The sequence below is a fragment of the Prionailurus bengalensis genome, chromosome D4 (genome assembly GCF_016509475.1).
Source record: "Prionailurus bengalensis isolate Pbe53 chromosome D4, Fcat_Pben_1.1_paternal_pri, whole genome shotgun sequence".
NCBI classification, from domain to species: Eukaryota; Metazoa; Chordata; class Mammalia; order Carnivora; family Felidae; genus Prionailurus; species Prionailurus bengalensis.
In genome coordinates this window covers 1,891,963-1,911,666 of record NC_057359.1, presented here as the reverse complement: position 1 = coordinate 1,911,666, position 19,704 = coordinate 1,891,963, and the positions used below count along the sequence as shown (strand labels likewise).

General features: G+C 38.7%; 1 long non-coding RNA gene across 1 annotated transcript in view; it reads left to right on the top strand.

The window, feature by feature from the left end:
• The first annotated feature begins 2,100 nt into the window (after positions 1-2,100).
• LOC122475190 overlaps positions 2,101-19,704 on the top strand; it is a 70,090-nt gene continuing 52,486 nt past the window's right edge. Inside the window, exon 1 of the long non-coding RNA XR_006295109.1 lies at positions 2,101-2,814. This is a non-coding gene — a long non-coding RNA (uncharacterized LOC122475190). The remainder of the gene's footprint in view (positions 2,815-19,704) is intronic.

The following is a 19,704-nucleotide window of genomic DNA, read 5'->3' as shown; positions in this document are numbered from 1 at the left end:
TGTCTTTTAGTTTTGTTGGTTTTTTTCCTTCACTGTGCTGAAGATTTTCATTTTGATATAGTTCCAGTAGTTTACTTTTGCTTTTATTTCCCTTTCCTCAAGAGGTATATCTAGAAAGAAGCTGCTATGGCATGTGTCAAAGAAAATACTGCCTATATTCTCTTCTAGGATTTTTAAGGTTTCAGGTCTCACATTTAGGTCTTTAATCCATTTTGAAATCATTTTTATGTATGGCGTAAGAAGATGGTCCAGTTACGTTCTTTTGCATGTTGAGCCCAGTTTTCCCAACACTGTTTGTTGAAGAGACTGTGTTTTCCTATTGGATGTTCCTTCTTGCTTTGTCAAAGATTAAATGACTGTATAGTTGTGTGTTTATTTCTGGGTTTATGTGTCTCTTTTTATGCCAGTACCATACTGTTTTGATTACTATAGCTTTTTGATAGAACTTAAAGTCCAGATTGGCAATGCCCTCCAGCTTTGCTTTTATTTTTCAAGATTGGTGTGACTGTTCAGGGTGTTTTGTGGTTCGATACAAATTTTAGGACTGTTTGTTCTAGTCCCGTAAAAAATGCTATTAGTATTTTGATAGGGACTGCATTAAATGTATAGATTGCTTTGAGTAGTATGGACATTTTAACAGTATTTGCAGATGACATGATGCTGCATACAGAAAATCCTAAAGACTCCACTGAAAAACTGCTACAGCTGATAAATGAATTCAGTAAATTTGCAGGATACAAAATAAACGTGCAAAAATCTGTTGCATGTCTATACACCAAGTGTGGGAGATGCAGGAGAGAAGCATCAAAGGAAAAGACTTCAAAAGGGAAGGGCTGGAGAAGGTGCAAGGCCTTAGGACATGTTTACACAGCTGAACATGGCTGCGACTAGTAAGGAACGCCTAAAGCCATTAACATTGTCCAGGGCCAGATCCTCCTTCACAGCTGACACTTCCTACTGTGTTATAGAAACCAATTAACTCGAAATTCAACCTTCAAAAACTAAACCATTAGATTGATTAACACACTTGCTTAGCTGACTTTATGCACGTAGTCCTTATCGATTATCCTAATAAAAAGAAGCTTCATTGTGGAGTCAGGGCCTCATTCCGACTTGAGTATGAGGACCTTCACTTAACTGCACTTTGTTTGCAGACTCATCTTTTGCGACTCCGGCCATACTCCTTGCAACGACCAACAAGGAAGCATCAGAAAGAGAAATTAAGAAAACAGTCCCATTGACAGTTGTAGCCAAACTAATAAGATACCTAGGAGTAAATCTTACCAAAGAGGTGAAAGACCTGTACTTTCACCTGTACTGTGAAAACTATAAAACACTGATGAAATAAATTGAAGATGACACAAAAAATGCAAAGACATTCTGTGCTCATGGATTGGAAGAAAAATATTGTTAAAATGCACTGACTGATTTTTTAGGGACTCTTGGGTGGGTTAGTCGATTGGGCATCTGACTTTGGCTCAGATCATGATCTCGCAGCTCATGAGTTCGAAGCCTGCAGTGGGCTCTGAGCTGGCGGTTTGGAGCCTGGAGCCTCCTTCAGATTCTGTGACTCCTCTCTCTGCCCCTACCCCACTCGTTCTGTGTCTCTTTCTCTCTCTCTCTCTCCTTCAGATTCTGTGACTCCGTCTCTCTCTGCCCCTGTCCCTCTCATTCTCTCTCTCAAAAATAAATAAGCATTAAATTTTTTTTAATGTCTTGACTAATTTTTTTACAGAAATACTTATTTTTACTTCCTTTATGTTTTCCTGACTCCATACTGTCATTTTTGTTGTTTGCTTTCTACTCAGAGTTCCCTTTAATATTTCTTGAAGGGCTGGTTTAGTGGTCATGAACTCCTTTAGTTTTTGTTTGGCTGGGAAACTCTATCTTTCCTTCTGTTCTGAATGATAGCCTTCCTAGATAGAGTATTCTTGGCTACAATTTTTTCCCATTCACACGTTGAGTATATCATGCGACTCCCTTCTTGCTTGGAAAGTTTCTGTTGAAAAATCCCCTAATAGCCTTATGAGGGTTCTCTTGTTTGTTACTGTCTACTTTTGTCTTGCTGTTTTTAAAATATGTTTTTATCGCTATATTTTGACAATTATATATCTTGGAGCGAATCTGCTTTTGTTGATTTTGTTGGGGGTTCCCTGTGCCTCCTGCATCTGGATATGTTTCCTTTCCCAGATTAGGGAAGTGTTCAGCTTTATTTCTTCAAATACATTTTCTGTCCCCTTACGTTCTTCTAGGATGCCTATAATGTGAATATTACTATGCTTGATGGAGTCACTGAGTTCCCTGAGTGCCTTCTTGTTTTGCATAAGTCTTTTTTTCTCCCTTTTGTTCAGTTTACTTTTTGTTACTCTGTCTTCTAGGTCATTATGTTCCCCTGCTTCTTCCAGCCTGCCATTCATTCTATTAAGTGTGTTTCTCTCATTTGTTTATTGAACAATTTGTCTCTCTGTTACTCCTTATCTCTGTGTTAAGGGTCTTACTCATGTCTTCCACTCTTTTCTCAAGCCCAGTAAGTATCCTTATGATCACTGCTGTAAATACTCCCATCAGGCATGTTACTTATATTTGTTTTGCTTAGGTCTTCAGCTGTGGCCTTGTCCTGTTGCTTCATTTGGGATAAATTCCTCTGTCTCTTCATTTTGCTTATGTCTCTGTGTCTGTTTCTGTTTGTTAGGCAAGTCAGCTGAGTCTCCTGTTCTTGAGGGGAATGGCCTCATGAAGAAGAGGTGCTGTAGTGCCCTGCAGTATAGTGTCACCTGTTCCCCAGGACCTGGTGCTTCCGGGAGTGCCTCTAAGGTATGCTGTTTGCGCTATGCTATTGAGTACGGGCTGCTTTATTCTTTGCGCCAGTTACTTGCAGAGCTCTCTTTGCCTGCTGTGGGCAGTGTTTGGTTCCTGGCTTGAATGTGGCGAGTTTTAACTGGGTGCTCCCTGGTCTGCTTGTGGAATGAGACCTGTTGCCACTGCCATGGGAACCAAGACTCTGCAAACCTCCTGATTGGGAGATACATGTGAGCAGGGGTTTGGGCAGGTCTTCATGAGGAGGGGGCCTGCCAAGCTGGGAATGAGGCTGTTGACTGGGAAGAGTGGTCGTATCAGAGGGTGTGGGGGTGGGAGTTGGTGTAAACAAGTTAGGTTGTGAGTGCTGATACTGCACTGGTTCCTACAGTTTGCCCTGTGCTTTTGCTAAGGGGTAGAGGAGGGAAATGGCTCTGGCCAGTTCCTTTGTTCCCAGAATGTTCCATGAATGCTGCCTCTCTGAGATGTGCTCTAAAATGAGCACATAACCTCCCCACTGTGTGCCCCAGGCACTCTTCAGATTCCTGTTTTTTTTTTCTTTTTCTCTTTTATTTATTTTAATTCAAGTATTGGCATACAATGTAGGCTTGGTATCAGGAATAGAATCCAGTGATTCCTCACTTGTGTATGACACCCAGTGATCATCACAAACAAGTGCCTTCCTTAATACCCATCACCCATTTAGCTCATCCTCCACCTCCCCTTCAACAACCTTCAGTCTGTTCTCTGTATTTAGAGTCTCTTATGGTTTGTCTCCCCCCCCCGCCCCATTTTTATCTTGTTTTTCCTTCCTTTCCCCTATGTTCATCTGTTGTGTTTCTTAAAGTCCACATAGGAGTGAAATCATAGATATTTGTCTTTCTCTGCCTGACTTATTTTGCTTAGCATAATACACTCTAGTTCCATCCACATTATTGGAAATGGAAGGTTTCATTCTCTTTGATTGCCAAGTAGTATTCCATTGTGTGTATATGTGTATGTATATGTATGTAGGTATGTGTGTATACGTACATATACACCACATTTTCTTTATCCATTCATCAGTTGATAGACATTGGGGCTCTTCCCATAATTTGGCTATTGTTGATAGTGCTGTTATAAACATTGTGGGTGCATGTGCCCCTTTGAATCGGCACTTTTGTACCCTTTGGGTAAATACCTAATACTGCAATTTCTGGATTGTAGGATAGTTCTATTTTTACTTTTTTGAGAAACCTCCATACTGTTTTCCAGAGTGGCTGCACCGGTTTGCATTCTTACCAACAGGGAAAAGTGTTCCCCTTTTTCTGTGTCCTCACCAATATTGGTGGTTTCCTGAGTTGTTAATTTTAGCCATCTGACAGGTGTGTGTGTGGTGGTATCTCATTGTGGTTTTGATTTGTATTTCCCCAATTATGAGTGATGTTGAGCATCTTTTCATGTGTCTGTTAGCAATCTGGACGTCTTCTTTGGAAAAGTGTTCGTGTCTTCTGCCCATTTCTTCACTGCATTATTTGTTTTTTGGGCGTTGAGTTCTTTATAAATTCTTTATAAATTTTGAAAAGTAACCCTTTATCTGAGATGTGATTGCATATATCTTCTCCCATTCCATAGCTGCCTTTTAGTTTTGTTGATTGTTTCCTTTGCTGTGCAGAAGCCTTTTATCTCGATGAGGTCCCAATTGTTCATTTTTGCTTTTGTTTCCCTTGCCTCTGGAGACATGTCTAGTAAGAATTTCCTGCGGCCATAATCGAAGAGGATGCTGTCTATTTTCTCCTATAGGAGTTTGATTATTTCCGGTCTCACATTTAGGTTTTTCATACATTTTGAATTTATCTTTGTGTATAATGTAAGAAAGTGCTCCAGTTTCAGTTGTCTGCATGTTGCTGTCCAGTCTTCCCAGCACCATTTGTTGAAGAGACTGTCTTTTTCCCATTGGAACCTCTTTCTTGCTTTGTTGAGGATTAGTTGGCCATATGTCTGTGGGTCCATTTCTGGGTTTTCTGTTCTGGTCCATTGATCTATGTGTTTGTTTTTGTGTCCATACCATACTGTCTTGGTGATTATAGATTTGTAATACAGCTAGAAGTCTGGAATTGTGATGCCTCCAGCTTTGGTTTTCATTTTCATCATAACTTTGGCTATTTGGGGTCTTTTCTGGTTCCATACAAATTTTAGGACTGTTCTAGCTCTGTGAAGAATGCTGGTGGTATTTTGATAGGGATTGTGTTGAATGTGTAGATTGGTTTGGATAGTATCGACATTTTAACAGTATTTGTTCTTCCATGAGTATGGAATGCTTTTCCATTTATTTGTGTCTTCAATTTCTTTCATAAGCTTTCTATAGTTTTCAGTATACAGACCTTTTACCTCTTTGATTAGGTTTACTCCTAGGTATCTTATGGGTTTTGGTGCAATTGTAGATGGGATTGATTCCTCAATTTCTCTTTCTATTGCTTCATTGTTGATGTATAGAAATGCAACTGCTTTCTGTATGTTGATTTTATATTTTGTGACTTTGCTGAATTCACATATCATTTCTACCAGTTTTTTGGTGGAATCTTTTGGGTTTTCCATAGTGTCACGTCATCTGAGAAGAGCCAGAGTTTGACTTACTCCTTGCCAGTTTGGATGACTTTTATTTATTTTTGTTTGATTGCTGAGACTAGGACTTTCAGTATGATACTGACAACAGTGGTGGGAGTGGCCATCCCTGTTGTGTTCCTGATTTTAGAAGGAAGGCTGTCAGTTTTTCCGCATTGAGGATGATATTAGCTGTGGGCCTTTCATATGTGGCTTTTATGATCTTAAGGTATGTTCCTTCTATCCCTACATTCTTGAGGCTTTTTATCAAGAAAGGATGATGGGGGTGCCTGGGTGGCTCAGTCTGTTAAGCGTCTTACTTTGGCTCAGGTCATGATATCACAGTTCATGAGTTCGAGCCCCATGTTGGGCTCTGTGCTGACAGCACAGAGCTCAGAGCCTACTTCAGATTCTGTGTCTCCCTCTCTCTCTACCCGTCCTTTACTCACACTCTGTCTCTCTCTCTCTGTCTAAGATAAATAAACATTAAAAAATAAAAATAAATAAAAATTTTTTAAAAAGATGATAAAGAGGTCGGAAGAAATTTATTTTTTTAATTTACATCCACGTCAGTTAGCATATAGTGCAACAATGATTTCAGGAGTAGATTCCCTAATGCCCCTAAAGCATTTATCCCATCCCCTCCCACACCCCCTCCAGTAACTGTTCTCCATATTTAAGAGTCTCTTATGTTTTTGTCCCCCTCCCTGTTTTTATATTATTTTTGTTGCCCTTCCCTTCTGTTCATCTGTTTTGTATCTTAAAGTCCTCATATGAGTGAAGTCATATGATATTTGTCTTTCTCTGACTAATTTCGCTTAGCATAATACCCTCTAGCTCTGTCCACATAGTTGCAAATGGCAAGATTTCATTCTTTTTGATTGCTGAATGATACTCCATTATATATATATATACCAGATCTTCTTTATCCATTCATCCATTGTTGGACATTGGGCTCTTTCCATACTTTGGCTCTTGTTGATAGTGCTGCTATAAACATGGGGGTGCAGGTGCCCCTTCAAAACAGCATACCTGTACCTGTTGGATAAATACCAAGTAGTGCAATTGCTGGGTCGTAGGGTAGTTCTATTTTTAATTTTTTGAGGAACCTCCATACTGTTTTCCAGAGTGGGTACACCAGTTTGCATTCTCACCAGCAGTGCAAAAGAGATCCTCTTTCTGTGCATCCTTGCCAACATCTGTTGTTGCCTGAGTTGTTAATGTTAGCCATTCTGACAGGTGTGAGGTGGTATCTCATTGTGGTTAGTTTTGCTGATCATTTCCTTTGCTGTGCAGAAGCTTTTTATTTTGATGAGGTCCCAGTAGTTCATTTTTGCTTTTGTTTCCCTCGCCTCCAGAGACGTGTTGAGTAAGAAGTTGCTGCGGCCAAGGTCAAAGAGATTTTTGACTGCTTTCTCCTCAAGGGTTTTGATGGCTTCCTGTCTTACCTTTAGGTCGTCATCCATTTTGAGTTTATTTTTGTGTATGGTGTAAGAAAGACGTCCAGGTTCATTTTTCTGCATGTCACTGTCCAGTTTTCTCAGCACCACTTGCTGAAGAGACTGTCTTTATTCCATTGGATATTCTTTCCTGCTTTGTCAAAGATTGGTTGGCCATATGTTTGTGGGTCCATTTCTGGGTTCTGTCTTCTGTTCCATTGATCTGAGTGTCTGTTCTTGTGCTAGTACCATACTGTCTTGGTGATTACAGCTTTGTAATACAGCGTGAAGTCCGTTTATCGTCATTGTCTTGAACTCTCTGTTGGGTAAGTCACTTATCTCCCATTTCATTAAGTCAGTTTCTAGAGATTTATCTCATTTCATTGTTTGGAACATATTCCCATTTCTTCACTTGACTGTCGGTGTGTGTTTTGTCTCACAGTCTTGAGTGATTGGCCTTGTTCGGGAGAAGCTCATCAGTCATTCTGGCCTGAGCTCCTCTGGTCTCTTAAACCTTTGTGATTGTTCCAGTTCCTGTCTTTGTTCTTGGTGGCTTCCTGTGGTGGAGGGTATGCCAAGAGCCATCAGTTTCCCAAAGGCATGGGAAATTGCCACTTGCCTTTCAGGTTCCCGATAAACTATTAGTTGCCTACTCCTTCCAGCTCCCTTAGGCTAGTTGGAAGGCCAGTCATCAAGCAGCAAGTGGGAAAGTCAGGACATTGAATATAGGATCTAGCCTCTGTTGGGGAGAAACCAGGAGATGGGTTTTTTGCTTACATATTCTGTACTGAAACAAGGGAAATTATGCATTGCTGTGAATACTTTTGCACCCAAATACAACCTCCACCTTTTTTTTCAATTGTCCCAGGGACTACCACATTTCATCATTACATAGAAATGGTGATTTGGGCTCCAGTCCCTGGAATGGCAGCTGAAAGAGTTGTGATGCTAGATATGTGGACAAGCTCCTTTCAAGAAAAAAACTGCAGATTTGATTTTACTGTTTAAAGTGTCCCCTCCCTGTGCTTTATCAGGGTATCAGGAGGATCCCAGTCAGCTACCACATGTAGGCTAATTAGAAGCCAGAATCTTAGCATCTAGGCAGATATGCACTCCTGTTTCTTCCAGGTGGGAACTGGGAAATGGGCATTTTTACCTACACCCACTGTGCTGAATCTGGGTGCACAGATACAGGAAATCCTTGTAAGCCCATTTAAAAAATGCTTGTTTGCTATAGTCCCATGAGACTCATCAGTGCATGCCCTATTGGCTTTCAGAGATAGTTGCTTTGATCCTTCACCCCTCAAGTGGAAGTTATAAAATTTGGGCTATTAGGTGGGTAGGCAAGCTGCTTTCAAGAATATGCAGGTGACTTAGTTATATTGTTTCAGCAAGCTGGAAAAAGAGGGCAGGAGAAGAGCCCCCTGGCTCTGCTGGGCTCCAGAGAAGATCACAGTCAGCTCTAAAATTCAAGCTGATTAGAAGCTGAATATTCAGGCAGCAACTGGGAATGTATGCAGGGCAGTCTACTTCAGTGAAAACTTGGGAGATAGAGATTTTTGTCTGCTCTCTCTGTGCTGAGCCCAAAGGGATAGCTAGGGGGAGTGTTCATGCACCTGGCAACAGCTGCTTCCCTGTTTGCTATACTTCAGTGGAACTTGTGAATCCAAGACCCACCGGCTCTCAGTGCTAGGTAATTTAGATAGATCTATGTCCCTCAGGTGGCATTCTCAAAAGTTGGGGCACTAGACATGTGGTCTAAACCCTTGTCTCCTCAGGGAGAAATAGGAGTTGGGGGTTCCCTACTGATTAAAAAGCAATAGGCCAAGGTAGGGTTATGGTGAGAGTGTGTCACAGCCTTTCCTATCCAATTTGATGTGGGTATTTTCTTTGTCACCTAGTATGTAGGAGTTACTCAACTAATTTATGGGTTTCTCTTTGAAGGAATTAACCTTTGTGTAGTTGTATATTCAGTTCATCTATAGAAGATTCAGGAGCTTCTTGGGGCGCCTGGGTGGCGCAGTCAGTTAAGCGTCCGACTTCAGCCAGGTCACGATCTCGCGGTCCGTGAGTTCGAGCCCCGCGTCGGGCTCTGGGCGGATGGCTCAGAGCCTGGAGCCTGTTTCCGATTCTGTGTCTCCCTCTCTCTCTGCCCCTCCCCCATTCATGCTCTGTCTCTCTCTGTCCCAAAAATAAATAAACGTTAAAAAAAAAAAAAAAAGATTCAGGAGCTTCTTATGTCACCATCTTGGTGATATATACCTATTGATTTTTTGAAAAAGGCAACTCTTGGTTTCATTGTCTGCTTTTCTGTTCTTTATATCTGTGCATATTCTTTATCTGTGTTTATTATTGTCATATACTAGTTTTGAGTTTAGTTTATTCTACTTTCTTAAGGTGAAATATCAGTTTGATCATAACGTGTCTCAACGTGGGTCTCTGACTTTATCTTATTTGGGCTTTGTTTAACTTGTATTTTTATATCTATGTATTTACAAAACTAGGGAAGTTTTTGTTTTTTTCAGATAAGCTCTCTGGCTCTTTCTCTCACTCTTCTTATTCTTTCTGGACTCACATAATACATATATTAGTTTGTAAGATGGATAACCATAATTCCCTTAGATTCTGTTTACATTTCTCTATTCTTTTTTCCTTTTTACTCTGAGAATTGATCACTTCATATCACTGTCTTCAAGTTTGTTGATGCTTTCCTCTGCCTGTTCAAATCTGTGTTTTAACCCCTTGTATGAAATTTTCAATTTAGTTACAATTTTTAGTTCTAGGCTTCTGGTTAGTTCTTTTTCATAAAGTCTTTTTGTTGATATTCTCATTTTGCTCATATATTATCTTACTGGTTTTCTTTAGTTCATTATTTGTGTTCTCCTGTTCCTTGAGCATATTTAAGATAGTTGTTTTAACGTGTTCCTCTAGTCAGTCCAAAGCCTGTATTTCTTTAGGAATGAGATTTATTGTGTTTATTTGGGCTTCATTTTCTTCTTTCTTTCTAGTTTTGTGAGCATTGTCAAAACCTGGATATTTGAAAACCAGCCACCTCACCTAGTTTTTACAGATTAGATAGATACATATACAGAGGAAAACCTTCACTATCATCTAGCATAAAGACTTGAGTTCTTCTCAGCTTCCTTCTGAGGGTGTGTCTTCCCTCAGCCTGTGTATATTCTTTCCTTCTCAATTATTCTGCATCCACAGCTGGTTCTAAAAGTCTTAATTTCCCTAAGAATCTCTGCTGGATTCTTTAGCCCTAGATGTTGTATCTATCACTAATCTCTGACCTCCAGGTGTGTGCAAATCTTAAGTTACCATAAAGTTTTCATGTGCCATGGCATCCATCACTGCTTTCACAGCCACTAATCTGCTAAAATATCATGTCATTTCTATCTCAGCTCCAAGTCATGTGAGACACAAATTAGTGTCTCAGACAGCTTCTGACAAGTCAAACATTGCAGTCAAGCAGCACTCTTTTCTGCCAAGGGTGAAACAGTATTGGTTGGCATCACCCTACTGCACCATATCTCACCAGAATGAGCTAGGACAAGAGTGAGCAAAAATAATGTGAAATTTCCTGTCCTCTTGAGTGTGGCTCTCTCTTGAATGGGTGTTCACTTGGTTGCTTCAGATCATTGACTGATCTCTGGAGCTCCCACAAAGCTGTTTTACTCAGTCGTTATCTACTTGATGTTTTCTGTGGGAACAAGGGCCTGGAGATTCCTTGTTTGTCATCTTGCTTATGTCACTCCTTTCCATTAAAAAATATTAGCTTTATATATACAGTTTGATTCATTTGGACCTGCAAACATGGTATCATCACTTGAGTCAAAGTAATAGCCCTATACAATAGCTCCTAAAGTATACTTGTGTGTCCGTTTGGTGTTAAGAACACTTAACATGAGATCTAGCCTCTAAAATTTTTTGAAGTTCATCATACATACTGTTAACTGTATACATCATGTTGTGTAGGAAATCTGTAGAGCTTATTCATGTATTGTAACAGAAACTTTATTTCCAGTATTGTATGGTCTGTTTCTCTGAATTTAACTATTTTAGTTAAATATCTTATGTAAGTGGAATCACATAGTATTCCTGTGTGACTGGCATATTTCGTTTATCATAATGTCCTCCAGTTTCATCCATGTTGCCACAAATGGCAAAATTTGCTCCTCTTTTAAGGATGAATAATATTCCACTGTGTATATACCACATTTTGTTTACTGTTGAGAGATACATGGGTGTTCATTTGGTTCACTTGGTTGCTGCACATCTCTGAATCGTTTCTAGGGCTCCCACAAAGCTGTTTTTACTGTGTCCTTTAGTAACTTGATGTTTGCATGGGGATACAAGGCCTAGAACTTCATACTGTTGTTTTCTGAATGCTTTCTAAAATTTGTATTTTTTAAATTTTCAGACAACATTTAAGATTCAAACCTTTGACAAAAGTGTATTGAACACCTGGTCACCCTGAATTTTGCTTTCTATAAGTATTTCACTGAGAATATCCAGTGGTGATATTTTGAGTATACGTATTTCCACATCATGCCACAGACTGCTAGTGCCTTTTCATTCATTTGTTCATTCATTTATGTATTTATAGCATGAGCAGGGGAGGGGCAGAGAGACTGGGAGAGAAAATCCCAAGCAGGCTGCATGGTCAGTGCAGAGCCCAACATGGGGCTTGATTCCATAACCCTGGGATCACAACTGAAGCCAAAACCAAGTTGGACACTCAACCGACTGAGCTCCACAGGTGCCCTGTTTGTGCCTTTTTAAAATGACTAAAAACAGAATAGTTGAGTCCATTCATGTTAGGTTATCAATTCCAGAATCCCAGAAACCAGTTCAGATTGACCTTTTGTTAAACTGGAAAATAAAATGAAATTTAGTGGTTGCTCTGGTGCTGGAGAAAGGGAAGGAAATAAAACCATGAAGTCAAAGCTTTAAATTCCCAGTTAGAACTACACATAAGTGACCTGAAATTATCTATCTGTGCCCTAAAAGAAATATTTATCTCCTATAGCCAAAGAGCTGACATTTCTGAAAACAAAACCCAGAGTCTCATTCTGAATTACTGTGCAGGGTGAGTTTCTCACTTTGTATGGTGTGTTCTGTTAAAATGTGGACATTTATTGAGGAGGAATGGATCCCTGAAAATTGGAGTGAAAACATACAGAAAGATTCTGATGAAGCTAGAGGCATTGAACCCCTACATTACACTGACTCTTTTCTGCTAGTAGAAATAGCCATTCTGTCACCATCTGAGATTAATCCTGCTTTGCATGAATAAACTGTAATGTCTTTCTCTAAGGAAGTTATCTCACAAGATACTGCTGATTTTTTTCACAATTCACCCCCACCACTGTCCTTGTTTATGGACTTGAATTAGACTTCAGTTTCAGCAGGCCACAGGGTGAGGTCAAAAATGTGACTCGGAGGAGGGGGATACTACACTCCAAAAAACTGGGTGTTTCAGTATATACAGACATAAGTTTAGGAGTATGTTGGAAATTTTATTAATGGTGTAGGATAATGGTAGAAGGAACATAACGTTGTATCAGGCCTAATGTATTGGTAAAGGCCCACTAAGAGATTTTAAACTCAGTGGATAGACAGGGCTCTAACAATTTGGTTGGTTGGTTGGTTGGCTGCAACATGGAACAAAAGGTGGCCTGTGCTAAATGAGGTTGAAATGCCAGAGCTTTCTTGATATACTGTAAAGTATTCATAGATTTAGGGAGATTGTTTAGGGAGGATGTCAGGATTTATCATGGTCTCACCCCAGGAGGGACCAGAGGGCCCAACTTTCACTACAGCTGTTAAGAAAGAAATCTGTGAGCACGTCCCGAGAATCCTTGGAGAGCATCATGGTCATTCTTCTCTGTAGGTCAGAAATTACAGTGGGAACTGTAGCCACTGAATTGGGATCCTTTAACTTTAGTTTAAATTGTGGTAAGGGCACATGATATAAACTCTATCCAGTTAATATATTTCTAAGTATACATCACAATATTCTTAACTAAAAGTACAATTTGTACATATTTTTAGGACTTTTTCATCTTGCATAACTAAAACATTATGCTTGTTGAGCAGTAACAATATGTCTGTATATATCTTCCTACCTCCGTACTCATTCAAAGAACATTCTACTTCCTTCATCTGTAAGCCTCACTGGTTTGTGTACTTCATGTAAGGAGAATTGTAAAGTATTTGTCCTGTAACTGACTTATTTTGTCATATTTTTGCATATAGCAGGATTTGCTTATTTTTTAAGCTGAATGGTATTCCATTGTATATGTACTTTTTCTTCATTTATTCATCAGTGGATGTTTAGATTGCTTCCACATTTAGGCTATTGTGAATAATGCTGCAATGAACATAGAAGTGCAAATATCACTTTGCTGTCTTGATTTTAATTCTTTTGGATAAATACACACAAGTAGGATTGCTGGATCATATGATAGTTCCATTTTTAATTTTTTGAGCGGCTTCCATGCTGTTTTCTGTATTGGCAGAACCACTTTACAGTTTCACCAACAGTGCACAGGTGTTCCAGTTTGTCCACATTCAAGTCAAGACTTGTCTTTGAACTTTTTAAAAAATAATGGCCATCCTAACAGGGACGAAATGATCCTATTGTGGTTTTGATTTGCAGTTTCCTGTTGATTAGTGATGTTGCACCACAGTTTCATATACCTCTTAGCCATTTGTATGTCTTCTTTGGAGAAATATCTATTAAAATCCTTTGCCCGTTTCTAAATTGGGGTATTTGACTTTTTGCTATTGAGAGTTGTAGTTTCTTCTATATTTTGGATATTAATCCCTTACCAGATAGGTTATTTGCAAATATTTTCTCCCAGTCTGTCAGTTTGCCTTTTCATTATGTTGTTTCTTTTGCTGTGCAGAATCTTTTTTTATTTTGATGTAATCACATTTGTCTATTTTTGCTTTTGTTACTCTGCTTTAGGTTTCATATTCAAGAACTCACTGCCAAGACTGATGTTATGAAACTTGCCTTGTGTTTTCTTCTAGTAGTTTTACAGTTTCAGATCTTAATGTTTTTCAAGTCTTTAGTCCATTTAGAGTTGATTTTTGCGTATGTGTAAAATTAGGGTTCAACTTTGTTCTTTTGTGCGTGAATATACAATTTTTCCAACACCATTTATTAAGGAGACTATGCCTTTCCAATTGTATGTTCTTGGCACCTTTGTTAAAGATCTGTTTATTGTATATGCATGGGTTTCTTTCTGGGTTCTCTATTCTGTTACATTGGCCTATGTCTGTCTTTTAGCCAGTACTGTTATGTTTTAATTGCTGTAGCATTGTAATATATTTTGAAATGAGGGATTTTGATGTCTTGTGCTTTATTTTTCTAAAGATTGTGTTCCCCTTTGGGGTCCTTTGTGGTTCCATATGAATTTTAGGATCATATGTTTTACTTCTGTAAAAAAAAAAAAAAAAAAAAAAAAGTTGTATTTTGGTAAGGTTGCATTGAATCTGTAAATTGCCCTGGCTAGTGTGGACATCTTAACAATATTAAGTCCTGTTGTCCATGAAAACAGCATGTATTTCCATGTATCAGTGTTGTCTTTAATTCCTTTCATTAGATTTTTTATACTTTCTAGTTTATAAAGCTTTCACCTCTTTGGTTAAATTTAACCTTAAGTACTTTTTTGTTCTTTTTGATGCTGTTGTAAATGGGATTCTTTTCTTAATTTTCCTTTCCTATATTTCATTGTTAGTGTATGGAAACATAATTGATTTTTGTATGTTGATTTTGTGTCCTTCAACTTTATTGTTTCTAAGAGTTTGCGGACTGTACAAACAGATAATTTCACTTCTTCCTGATTTGGGTGCTTTTTATTTTAATTTATCTGGCTGAGACTTCCAGAATCATGTTGAATAAAAGTGGCAAGAGTGGGCATTTTACCTTCTTCCTGATCTTAAAGATTACAAAGCTTTTAGTTTTTCACCACTGAGTATGGTTAGCTGTGGGCTTTTCATATATGGCCTTTATTATATTGAATTAATTTTCTTCTATTTCTGTCTTGTTGACAGTTCTTGTCATGGAAGGGTGTTGAATTTTTTAAAGTCATTTTTCTGCATCTGTTGAGACAATTGTCTGGTTTTTTGTTCTTTCATTCTGTTAATGTGGTGTGTGTATCACACTGATTGATTTATATATGTTGAACTATCCTTGCATCCCTGGGATAAACTCCACTTAGTCATGGCATGTAGTCCTTTCAACAACCATTTAATGTGCAGCTTGCTAGTGTTTCATTGAGGTTTTTTTTATATCTGTATACATTAGGGGTATTGGCCTGTAATTTTTTTCTTGTAGTGTCTTTGTCTACTTTTGATATCAATGTCATGCTAGCCTCATAAAATTAGTTTGGAAGACTTCCCTGCGTTTAATATTTTGCAGGAGTTTGCTATGGTCTACATGTGTTCCCTGCCACACCCCATTCTCACATATTGAAAACTTAATGGCCAATCTGATGGAATTAGTAGGTGGGGCCTTAAGATACTTGGGTTATGAGGGCAGAGCCATCATGAATGGGATTAGTGCCTTTAGAGAAAAAAAGACTCCAGACATATCTGTAGCTCCTTCAATGTGAGAACACGATGAAAAGGAACTAGCTTTGAACCAGAGAGAGGGCCCTCATTCAACTATGCTGACACCATGATCTCAGATGTTCAGCCTCCAGAACTTTGAGCAATAAATTTCCTTCATTTATAAGTGACTAAGTCAGTGCTATTTTGTTATAGCAGTGCAAATGGCCTAAGAAAGCTTGAAAAGGATTGTTGTTAATTCTTCAATTGTTTGGTAGAATTCATCTGTGAAGCCATCTGGTCCTGGGGTTTTCTTTGTTGAGATGATTTTGATTACTAATTCAATCTCTTTATTGGTTATAGGTCTGCTGACGTTTCCTATTTTTTATTTAGTGTTTGTAGGTTGTATGTTTCTAGGAATTTATCTGTTCCTTCTAGGTTATCCAGTTTCTTGGCATATTGGCATATAATTGTTCATAATAGTCCCTTATAATCCTTTTTATTTCTGTGGAATCTGTTTTAATGTCTACTCTTTCATTCCTATTTGATTTATTGGAGTCTTAGTGTTTCTCAGCTTTTTGGCTAAGATCAAGTGATCTTATTGGATCTTATTGGATCTTATTGGATCACTTATTGGATTTACTGGAGTGTTTTCACTCGCACTTGCAAGCTGTTTGTTGGTTTTCTGTCTAGATGTTCTATCCATTGTTGAGAGTATTGAAGTCCCTTACTATTGCTATGTTGCTGTTGTCTCCCTTCTGTTACATCATAATTGCTTTGTGCATTTATGTACTCTGATGTTAGGTGAACTTAGGTTTATAATTGGTTATATGTTCCTGGAGAATTGATTCATTTATGGTTATACAATGTCCTTTTTTGTCATTTGTGACAGTTTTTGACTTAAATTCTATTTTGTCTGATTTAAGTATTCCTACCCTGCTTATCTTTTGGTTGCCTTCATCATGGAATACTTTTTCCATCTCTTCACTTTGAGCCTGAGTGTGCCTCTTAAATCTAAAGTGAATTTATTGTAGACAGCATGTAATTGGGTCTTGTGTTTTGTCTTATCCATTCAGCTGCTCTTTTGACTTGGGACTTCAAATCCATTTACATTTTAGTTAATTATTGGTTAGGAAGAACTTAGGATTGCTGTTTTGCTAATTGGCTAATTGTTTTTCTGTCTTGTAACTCCTTTGTCCCTCTTTTCCTCTCTTGCTGTCTTCCTTTGTGTTTCACTTTTTGTAGTCAACATGCTTTGATTCCTTTTCTTTAAGCTGATAACAGAACTTCAGTTGTATGCAAAATATGTATACATTTACTTCTCTTCCTACACAGTGTTATTGACATCAAAGTTTACACCTTTTATATTGTGAATCTCTTAACATATTTATATATTTTATATGTCTATTACTTCTATACTAGAATTAAGTGATTTTCTCGTCATTATTACAGTATTTCAGTAGTCCATATTTTTCTACATATTTACCTTGACCAGTGAGTACAATACTTTTATTTGCTCTCCTGTTGCTGTTTAGCATGCTTTCATTTCACCTTAAAGAATTCCCTTCAGCATATCTTGTAAGGAAGGCTAGTGGTGATGAACAACTTCAGCTTCTGTTTATCTGGGAAAATCCTGATCTCTCCTTTGCTTTTAAAGGATAGTTTTGCGGGGTGCCTGGGTGGCTCAGTTGGTTGAGCGTCCGACTTCAGCTCAGGTCATGATCTCGCAGTTTGTGAGTTCGAGCCCCGTTTTGAGCTCTGTGCTGACAGCTCTGAGCCTGGAACCTGCTTCAGATTCAGTGTCTCCTCCTCTCTGCCTCTCCCCTGCTCATGCTCTGTCTTTATCTCTCAATAATAAATAAAAATGTTAAAAAAAAATAAAGGATAATTTTGCTACATACAGTGTTCTTAGTTGGCAGTTTTTTTCTTTTAGTGCTTTGACTATATTGTCCCACTACCTTCTGGACTGCAAGGTTTCTACTGAGAAATCTCAAATTTTATGGGAGGTCCTGTACATGAAAGGTTGCTTTTCTTCTTGTTGCTTTTGAAATTCTTTGGTTTTGGCTTTTGACAATTTGATTATAATGCTTCTTGCTGTGGACTTCTTTGGATTCCTCTTACTTGAGTCTGTTAAGTTTCCTGGAAATGGATGTCCATTTCCTTCCCTAGACTTGGGGAAATTGGGGGCATAAGTTTTTTTTTTTATTAAATTCAATATTCTGTGCTGCCTTGACATTTGAAGCCATCAGGACCTCATATAGTATACTGGCAAGGTCTCCTCTCCACTCTTGTCCTGTCAAACAACCTTCCTTATCATAAAGACTAGGCATAGTGCCTTATTCATGAGAAGTAGGTTTCAGTTTCTTTACAGTCCGTAGAATTACTCAAACAAAACAATAACATAGTCCTGTGGAAACCAGAACACTGTACAGTTTGTCTCCCATCATGGCAGGATCAGTGCTTTGTTCCTAGTGGAATAGACACTTAGTCTATTAGATATGGTTTTGCATTCCCTGCATGCACTGCTTTTGCCAAAACTATCCTCTGTGGATTTACAGAATGTTTTATCTACCATCATGGTATTCCATACAGCATTGCTTCTGGTCAGGGAACTCACTTCACAGCAAATGAAGAGTGAATGGGCCAACACATGGAATTCACTGGTCTTACCATTTCCCCACCATCCCGAAGCAGTTGCCTTGATAGAACAATTAATTGGCCTCTTAAAAACTCATTTATAGTGCCAGGCTAGATGGCAATACTTTGCAGGGTCAGTACAGTGTACTCCCAGAAGCTATATATGCTGTAAATCTGCCTTCAGTATATAGTGATGTTTCTCCCACAGCCAGGATTCACTGGTCCAGGAATCAAGGGGTGGAAGTGAAAGTAGTTCTGCTCACTATTAGCCATAGAGATTTGTCAAAAATTTTGCTTCTACTAGGAGACAGCAGTAATTCTACTGACCTGGAAATTGCTACTTTCAGATCCTCATGCCTCTCAATAGGCAAAAAAGGAGGACACCATACTGGGTGGGGTGATTGATCCTGATTATTAAGGAGAAATTGGGCTGCTGCTACACAGTAGAGTTAAGGAAGAAAGGGTCCAGAACAGAGGAGATACCCTAGGACATACAGGTGTGATTCAAGACATAAAGATGTCATTCATCCTGTGATTAAAGTCCATGGAAAATTATAATTCAGCTAGAACTAATGGCCCATTCAAAAATGAAAGTTTGGGTCACTTCATTTGGCAAAGAAAATACGGAATGGGTAGGGGAATAAGGTAGGTGTAAATACCAGATTCAGCCACATGACCAATGAACTCCATATAACCAAAAAGGAACTACCACTTCCCTGCAAAGGAGTTGTATCATGTTAGGCAGAATGACTTTGTTGTTGTTTTTATTTGGAGATTAAGTATGGTTTAAGGAGATGTATATAGGTGTTGACAAGGGGTGGGCTGTGATAGATAGTTCTATGTGTTAACTTGGCTACACTGTAGTACCTAGTTATTTAATCAAACACAAATCTAGGTATTTGTGTGAAGGCATTTTGTGGATGGTAATTAACATCTACCATCAGTTGACTTTTTTTTTTTTAATTTTTTTTTCAACTTTTTTATTTATTTTTGGGACAGAGAGAGACAGAGCATGAACGGGGGAGGGGCAGAGAGAGAGGGAGACACAGAATCGGAAACAGGCTCCAGGCTCTGAGCCATCCGCCCAGAGCCTGATGCGGGGCTCGAACTCACGGACCGCGAGATCGTGACCTGGCTGAAGCCGGACGCTTAACCGACTGCGCCACCCAGGCGCCCCTCAGTTGACTTTAAGTAGAGATTACTCTTTGAAAGTGTGGCTGAGCCTCATCCAGTGATTTCAAGGCCATAACAGCAAAAACCAAGCTTTCCCAGGTAAGTTATGTCCTAAGCATCATTTTTGTTTGTTTTTGCTTGTGTTCCCCTCTGGGAATCATGAGTTTGTTTTCTATATCTGAGTCTATCTCTGTTTCTGTTGTTGTTCATTTGTGCCCCCAAGCATACCTCTCACTGGGTTTTCAGCCTCCTGGCTTGTCCTACAGATTCAGAACTGCTACCCGTGAATCATATGAGCCAATTCCTTAAAAAACACACATAAATCTATTGGTTCCGTTACTCTGGAGAATCCTAATACACTGAAGTTTTTTTGTTTTCTGTTTCATTTAATTTCTACTATTATCTTTCATGTTTTCTATGTTCTTTTTCCTTGAGCATTTACCTGTTATTTTTCTGACTTTCTGAGGGAAATGCTCATTTCCTCCAAATATTAGTGTCTAATGATGTCATCTTG